The following is an 8,601-nucleotide window of genomic DNA, read 5'->3' as shown; positions in this document are numbered from 1 at the left end:
CTAGCAAGATTGAGTTGCTACATAAAAGATATGAATTCCATAATGTGAATATTAAAACTTTACATATAAATTGCATCCATAAGGTAAAAGAAAGCTTACCCACATAAATATATGTATAGCTGCAGTACTTTGCAACTCTCAAAAGGCTCAAATACAGGCCCTTTAAAATCATTAAAACTCAAATCAAGAACCTGATAAATCAAATTTGACCAAGCAAATAGCAACCTATAATCCAAAATAACAATTTGACAACATCAATTTTGAGGAAACAGAAACCCCAAATCAAAACCCTAAATCCCAAAATTTCAAATCACAAAACTCAAAACCCCAAATCAGAACTAAAAACCTAACTCAACACCAATCAATATTATAAAGATGGGAAAGGAAAAGGTTATCTTCAATAACAAACACAAAATATCATTCTGAAAAAGATAAATACCTACGATTGGACAAAGGAGATAGAATGAATCTTGAAATGAGGAGATCAAATAGTTATCGTGTGAAAGAGATAAAATAGTGATTGAATCTTCACCCATTCCTTCATGTGCGTTGTCATATATGGAAGTTTCAGAGAAAAGATCAGTTTTAGGAGAAGTTGTTAGCTGCTGCCTCTTCTCTTTTCTTTCCTTTTGACACGTCTTTCATTCTAATTGTTTATGCAATATTTTAAGACAAAAAATTATTATATTTTTATTTAATTTTTCGGGGGTTTTTAACCGCCGCAGATAAACAGCATGTTTTGCCTCAATTAATGTCATCCTTACTTTTTAAATTAATTTGAGGGAAATTTTTAAAACCTCCTCAAACAAATCTCCGCAATCAAGCGCATTTTTTGTAGTTTGTTGAAATGTATATATGGGGAATTGTATGGTCATGCATTTCATGGTTACGTGGCTACCGGAGAGGAGTCACAAGGTGCACATTGGAGAGGTGGCACGGGGTACATGTCCGAGATGGAACCACCTTATCCTGACGTGGATCTTTGAGTCTGATTGATGGTGTAGATACCCATCACCTTAGTGGCGCTAAATACTTAATCGATACCACGATCCTTTGCGAAGAGATTGATATTCCATAATTATGTGCATCGACATATAGACATTGCATTAGGAATGAGTGTGAATTATGCTATATGTATAGATATTGTAAATAATTATATACATGCGTTAGAATGAGATTTCTAGCCATGTATAATGTATACTCTATTTATGCTTGTTGCTCCGCTCTTCTATATTTGTTATTTTTCAAATTAAGGACCCTTTCAGTGGATGTATGGGCGAATATGCCAGTAGATCATGACGCTTTCAAAACACGAGAAGATGCCACCGTTGAAGATGCAAACTTACTTTCCCTGATGAGTGGACCCACACGTCCTGGGGGTTCAACCTGGCCCTAGGATAACTCATGTTCATCGGGAACTTACTAGAGACTACTACTAACATGGGGATGGATTCAAAGACCCCTATCTCCCACAGAGCTATGACCTTTCAGATTTCAACCTCTTTGATCATCTCTTGCTTCCTTTTGGGAGTGATTAGTCGTTTTGGATTGTTAACCTATCCTCTAGCCCCACTTGGACCCCCATACGCCCCAATCGTGGGAGGGGAGTTGTCCTTTTGTGATATATCCATACCTACTCTAGACTTAGATATGTAATTAGGACTACCCTCGACGTTCACTCGTGACATCTTTCATGTAGATGAGCTCTTTCACATTTCTCTGACATGCGTGTCATCGTTAGAGCTAGACTTAGATGAGACAGATGAAGCCGACACTTATGATCCCTCTAAGCATGATAATGAGAGCGGATATGATGAGGATGGTTTCGATCATACCCTAGAGAGCCATTGTTGTGGATTATGCATAACTGGGGCGGGTGAGTATTGTGGTTGTTGTTAGGTTTCAGTCAACCTAGTTAGGGAGTAGAGTACGTGGATTGTAGGAGTATTTTAGTACTAGATGACAAGTTCATGTAACTTACTATTCATGGTACGGAATTTACTCCTTGGAGCAGCTCTCCTGCGAGAGTGTCTGCCGAGGACTTTTATTCTTTCACTAACGGATTGTATTCCAACCAGTATCTGCACTTCATATCTTATGACACTTCGCTGTCTATATGTATAGTATGTTTTTATGTCTAATTCGGTTTATCTAATGTAAGCATAATCTACTTTGTATATCTATAGATAAGAACAAATTTTCCAATAATAAAAATTTGTTCATATCTATACCTACTTTGTATCATCTTTCGTAGATATATGAACAAATTTTTATTATTGGAAAAAGTATAAAAAAAAATAGAGATACATCCTTACGGTTACAAATTTCTTGAGAAAAGAAATTCCATGGAGTTTGTAGCACCCCGATTTTTAACATCGAGAGTGTATTTTTGAAAGGTACTATTTTCATAAATGAATTAATTAGAGGTTTTCCTTATACGGAAAATAGCATCCCTTATATATATATATATATATATATATATATATATATATATATATATATTAGATTAACCATATTAGAACATAAAAACATATTATACATATAGACGATGAAGCGTCATAAGATATGAAGTGCATATACTAGTTGGAACACAATCCATGAATGAAAGAATAAAAGTCCTCGACAGACACTCTCGTAAGAGAGCTGCTCCAAGGAGAAAACTTCGGATCATGCATAGTAAGTTACTGGAACCTGTCATCTAGTTCTAAAATACTCCTACAATCCACGTACTCTACTCCGTAATTAGGTTGATTGAAACCTGACAAAAATCATAATACTCATCCGCCCCTGCTCCGTACAATCCACTACAAGCACTTGTTAGAGTGTGATCGGAGCCACCCTCATCATATCTGCTCTCATAATCATGCTCAGAGGGATCATAAGTGTCGCCATCCTCTACCTCATCTAAATCTAGCTCCAACGATGACACGCGTGTCAGAGTAATGTGAAGGAGCTCATCTATGGAAAGATATCACAAGTGAACATAGAGGATAGTCCTAATGTCATATCTAAGTCTACGGTTGGTATGGATATATCTGGAAAGAACGATCCTCCTCCCACAGATGGGGAATATGGGGGTCCAAGTGGGGCTATAGGAGATGTCAACAATCTTAAACGGTCAATCACTCCTGAAAGGAAGCTAGAGATGATCAAAGAGGCTAGGATCTGGAAGGTCATAGCTCTGCGTCAATAATCCTTATCAACTAAGAACCTCATCCTAGTGGTACTAGTTTTTCTACTGGATATTCCCTATCAGATTATTTCTTTAGACTAGAACATATTCGGTTCAAGCAGGATTTACATCTTTTGATTGTAAGATAAACATGAATGAATACTAGTAATAAAAATAAACATACATAAATAAGTTAAACTAATTGCTAAAAACTCATACCTTTTGAGAGCAATAGGAATCAGGAATAGGTAATTTAGTGTGGGAATTTGAGGCTAAGCATTTTGAAAAACATATATTATTGATTTCATATTTTGATTGTGTATATTTACAAACATGATGAGAGCTTCCTTTTATAGGTGAAGGGGAAGTCTCTTAGAAAACAATACATTATTGTTCTTACATTATGAAAACATAAAGTACTATTTGCTAACCTTATCTAAAGCCCTATTTGCTTTAATACAAACAAAAAACTTTACCTAACTTTGCCTAATGATAATGTACATGATAAAAAGTTGAAAGGGACAAACCCCCTTTCATAACCTTGTAAGTCAGGATTACCCTTACATATCTTACAAGGGTCAAGTAACTATTCCCTTAATATTTGTCTTTTTCAACCTTTTTCTTGTCGGCAATAATTTCTTTAATTTTACGTCATTAGTGACGTATCTTTTTTGCAATTTACAAAATTAATGGATTACCTTGTGAAGATTCTGATTATCCTGATCTTTTTCCCCAAGACGTGCTTCTTCTCCTGTACGCCTCTACCAATTTTGGTCTTGAATGTTTGACTTTAAAAGGGAAAAGGAAATTTTTTGTAATATCTGAGTTAGAATAAATTTTCCCTGTTTTATCTTCTCGTATGAGATTTTTTCATCCATTTTCTATTTGGACCAGCCAAAGTCTTTGGAAATTATTTTGACTATGGCAATTTCTATTTGTTGTGGGAGATCTTCTAAGTGTAAGGTCTTTGGACACGAATTTTGTACTCGGAATTCTTCAAATTCAATATCCATATTCTTGAGATATAACCAAATTAAATGATAACTTAGACAGTGATTGTGAAAATCTAGAAATAACATCAAATTAATGGAAATAACATCATTATATCTAGATTTTCACAATAACTGTCCAAGTTATAATTTAATTTGGTTATATTTCAAGAATATGGATATTGAATCTGAAGAATTCCAAGTACAAAATTCGGGTCCAAAGACCTTACACTTAGACGATCTCCCACAACAAATAGAAATTGCCATAGTCAAAAGAATTTCAAAAGACTTTGGCTGGTCCAAATAGAAAATGGATGAAAAAAACTCCTAAGAGAAGATGAAACAGAGAAAATTTATTCTAACTCAAATATTACAAAAAAAATCTCTTTCCCTTTTGAAGTCAAACATTCAAGACCAAAATTGGTAGAGGCATACAGGAGAAGAAGCACGTCTTGGAGAAAAACATCAGGATCATCAGAATCTTCACATGATAATCTATTAATTGTGTAAATTGCAAAAAAGATACGTCACTAATGACGTAAAATTAAAGAAATTATTGCCGACAAGAAAAACGTTGAAAAAACAAGTGTTAAGGGAATAGTTACTTGACACTTCTAAGATATGTAAGGGTAATCTTGAGTCACAAGGTTATGAAAGGGGCTTGTTCCTTTCAACTTTTTATCATGTACATTATCATTAGGAAAAGTTAGGTAAATGTTTTTGTTTGTATTAAAGCAAATAGGGCTTTAGATAAGGTTAGCAAATAGTACTTTATCTTTTCGCTAATGTATTGTTTTCTAAGACTTCCCCTTCACTTATAAAAGGAAGCTCTCATCATGTTTTTAAATATACGCAATCAAAATATGTAATCAATAATATATGCTTTTCAATATGCTTAGCCTCAAATTCCCACACTAAATTCCCTATTCATGATTCCTATTGCTCTCAAAAGGTATGAGTATTTAGCAATTAGTTTAACTTATTTATGAAAGTTTATTTTTATTACTAGTATTAATTCATGTTTATCTCACAATCAAAATACGAAAATCATACTTGAACCGAATATGTTCTAGTCTAAAGAAATAATCGGATAGGGAAAATCCAGTAGAAAAACTAGTACCACTAGGATGAGGTTTTGAGATGATAAGGAACATTGACGCGGAGGTTGTCTCTGGAAGAAGCTCTGTGGAAGTAGGTTAGGGATGAAAAGGTGAAATTTTTAGATAAATAAGGACTACTTACTAGTAATAAGAATAAACATAAATAAAAAAGTTTAATAAATGTGAAGAACTCATACCTCAAGAGAAACAAGCAATAGGAAGAAGGAATAATAATATAAAACAAAAACACCTTTCACTCAAAAGAAAATAAACTTACATTATGGAACTCGAAAATAAAAATTCTAATTTCACAACTCAAAGGTATTTTTCAAATTATTTTGGATTTAATTATTCTGAATTTTATTCCACCACACAATTATTAGGACTCGTATTCATCCAAAGTTTTGATGAAAAAAATAACATATTTACTAAAGACATTCCCATACCATGATCTAGTTAAAATTATTCTAAAGAAATTAAAATTTTCTTATTTTCAAGAAAAAATAATATTAGAAACATTACAAGACATAATAGAAAAATATTTTGAAGAACATGAATTGAAATGTTTAGTCAGTAATTTAAATGAATTCACTTCCACTTCACATCAACTAGATTTTTTTGAAGGACATTTTTATGGAGATCATTCACAAGTATACTATAGAATGATAAACCATAAAAAAATTCAACCAATAATAAGTATAAATTTTAGGTGTTTTAATCCAACAAATCCTGACGGTTCTATAAATTTTAATGAAGATGGATATGAAACAGATTAAATTCCCTGCACATAACTCTGATCACATGGAGCTGATTAAAGAAAGAATAGAACTACAAAAATATAGACGTTCCATATCTGAAATAGAACAAGAATTAAGACATGTTAATATGCTTTTACGATTCAGTACAGATCTAACTTGTCCCAACTTATTTTTAAGAAAAATTAGAATTCTCAGACAAAAATCGAATTTTGAAACAATGATACAAATTATTAAAAAAGATTCATACACTTTATCAAGAACATAAATTCATCATTCATATTTTAATTTTGTAAAAACCATTTAATTAAGTTATAATAACTATTGATTCATTACACCACATCTCCACCCACTCAATTTATTATTTGATAAAAGTTAAAATGATTTGTTATACCATGCATTTATTACACCACCTCTTCACAAATTATCACACCTCTCCACCTAAGAATAATTAATATGTCTCACATCTCTTTTCAAAATATAATCACATTTATTGGTGACATGCATCTTGTCACACTCACTTTAATCTATAATGATTTACTATGTCATCGAATTACATCAAAATTAACATTACATGAAAGTCCATTTTGACATTAATCTTTGTGTATCATGGTGACATAGTAAATCATTACAGATTAATCTCAAACTTTATATGTATGATTTATATGATAATATGTTTCAATTCAACGGTTGATTTTAAAAAATAATTATTCGATGTGAAGTTATGAGCGAGTGTAACTCATGGTGTAACTATTCGGGTATAATTTGATCCCTCGGCTCATAACATGCCATAAATTAGACGGTCAAAACTATACCCAATGGATAAGGTCAGTCATGATCTTCCTCTAAAGAAAAGGAAGGGAAGGCAACATCACTAGAGATACTAAGTGTCTTGAGAAAGGAGAGAAATTTTTTTTCCAAAATGGAAACTTAAGAACAACCAAGTAATGTCATGACTACTCAATACCATGACAAATGAAAATGGTGAAAATTTCATGTTCTATGATACTACAAAAGAGATATGGGATGTAGTGAAGGAAACATACTCAAACGTTTACAACACATCTGCCATATTTGAGATAAAAATCATTCTTCATGACCTTCGACAAGGATAATTTTTTGTTATTGAGTATTTTAACATACTTGACAAACACTGGAAGCAACTAGACATATATGAAGATGTTACATGGTGTTGTACAGAAGATCAAAAGAAGTCTAAGGAATTGCTGGAGAAAGAAAGGATTTACAAATTCCTATTGAGACTAAACAAGGATCTAGATGAAGTTTGTGGAAGGATTCTTGGAACCAAACCACTTCCCAAAAATTGAGAAGCCTTTTCATAAGTGAAAAGGAAAGAAAGCAGAAGAAAAATCATGTTAGGGACACCCACCTTTGTTCCGTACAACGTGAGTTCAACAATGGCAGTAAGAGGAAATCAGTCTCGACCATCACAAAAAAAAAAAACTCGTCCTTGGTGTAATCACTGCAAGAGACTTGGTCACAAAAAAGGAAACATGTTGGATCATACATGAAAAACCTTCATAGGCCAAATTATTCAAAGCCAATGAGGGAGGAGGTAACATAACATTTAACAATAAAGAAACAGAGGTATACTCTAACTCATCTCCTTTTAGAAAAGAAAAAATTAAGGCTCTTCAAAAACTCTTTTAGCAAACTATCTTAACTATAGAAAAAAGGAGGTACTGCCATAGTCGCTCAAAGAGGTAATTACTTACATGCTCTAAACACTAGTAATGAAAAAACAAAGTCATTGATTATTGCCTCAGGGGCTTTTAATTACATGACTGGAGATTTCACTTTATTTATTAGTTATTCTCCATGTCCCTATAACTATCATGTCTGGATAGCTGATGGTACATATTCTAAGGTCATGGGTAAATGATCATTTATCATTTCACCAAATATTACACTTGACTTTGTTTTGTATGTTCCTTAACTTGATTGTAACTTGTTCTATATTAGCAAGATTACAAGAGATTTAAAATGTGTTACTAAGTTCTTCCCTAAGTTATGTGAATTTCAAATTTTGGAGTCAGGAAAGACGATTGGCAATGCTGAAAAATGTGTTGGACTTTATCTCCTTCAAGTGGAAAAATCAGAAGAAAAATCAAGAATCATTATCCTGTAGCGGCTGCGATTTTGAATAATAATGATTATGTAATGATGTGGCACTATAGATCAAACTACCCAAATTTCATGTACTTGGAAAATATTTCTCTCTCTTTATTCAATAAAAACAAGGAAAATTTTCAGTGTGAAGTTTTCCAATTGTCTAAACATACTCCAAACCATTACCCACCCTAATCCTATAAACCATCCAAACCCTTTTCACTAACTCATAGTGATGTATGGGGACCATCACGAGTCCGCAATATTACTGGATCGAGATGGTTTGTCACCTTTATTGATGATCACACATGTGTTACTTGGGTGTTTCTAATGAAGGGAAAATCAGAAGTAGGGAGAGTGTTTGAAATTTATCATAAGATGGTACAAACACAATTCCTAAGAAAGATTCAAATTCTTAGAACTGATAATGGTCGAGAGTATTACAACTATGCTCT

At 32.9% G+C, this 8,601-nt stretch overlaps 1 protein-coding gene across 1 annotated transcript in view; it reads right to left on the bottom strand.

Annotated features, from left to right (window-relative positions):
- The window catches only part of LOC131645010 (uncharacterized), a 29,405-nt gene extending 28,768 nt beyond the window's left edge, over positions 1–637 (bottom strand). The window contains exons 1-2 of the mRNA XM_058915672.1: positions 440–637; positions 100–225 (exon numbers count right to left, since the gene is read on the bottom strand). The gene's annotated coding sequence lies outside the window, so the exon portion shown is untranslated. The remainder of the gene's footprint in view (positions 1–99; positions 226–439) is intronic.
- Between the last annotated feature and the right edge of the window lie 7,964 nt (positions 638–8,601).

The sequence above is a fragment of the Vicia villosa genome, linkage group LG1, assembly GCF_029867415.1.
Source record: "Vicia villosa cultivar HV-30 ecotype Madison, WI linkage group LG1, Vvil1.0, whole genome shotgun sequence".
NCBI lineage: Eukaryota > Viridiplantae > Streptophyta > Magnoliopsida > Fabales > Fabaceae > Vicia > Vicia villosa.
This window is presented reverse-complemented; position numbering and strand designations above follow the sequence as displayed.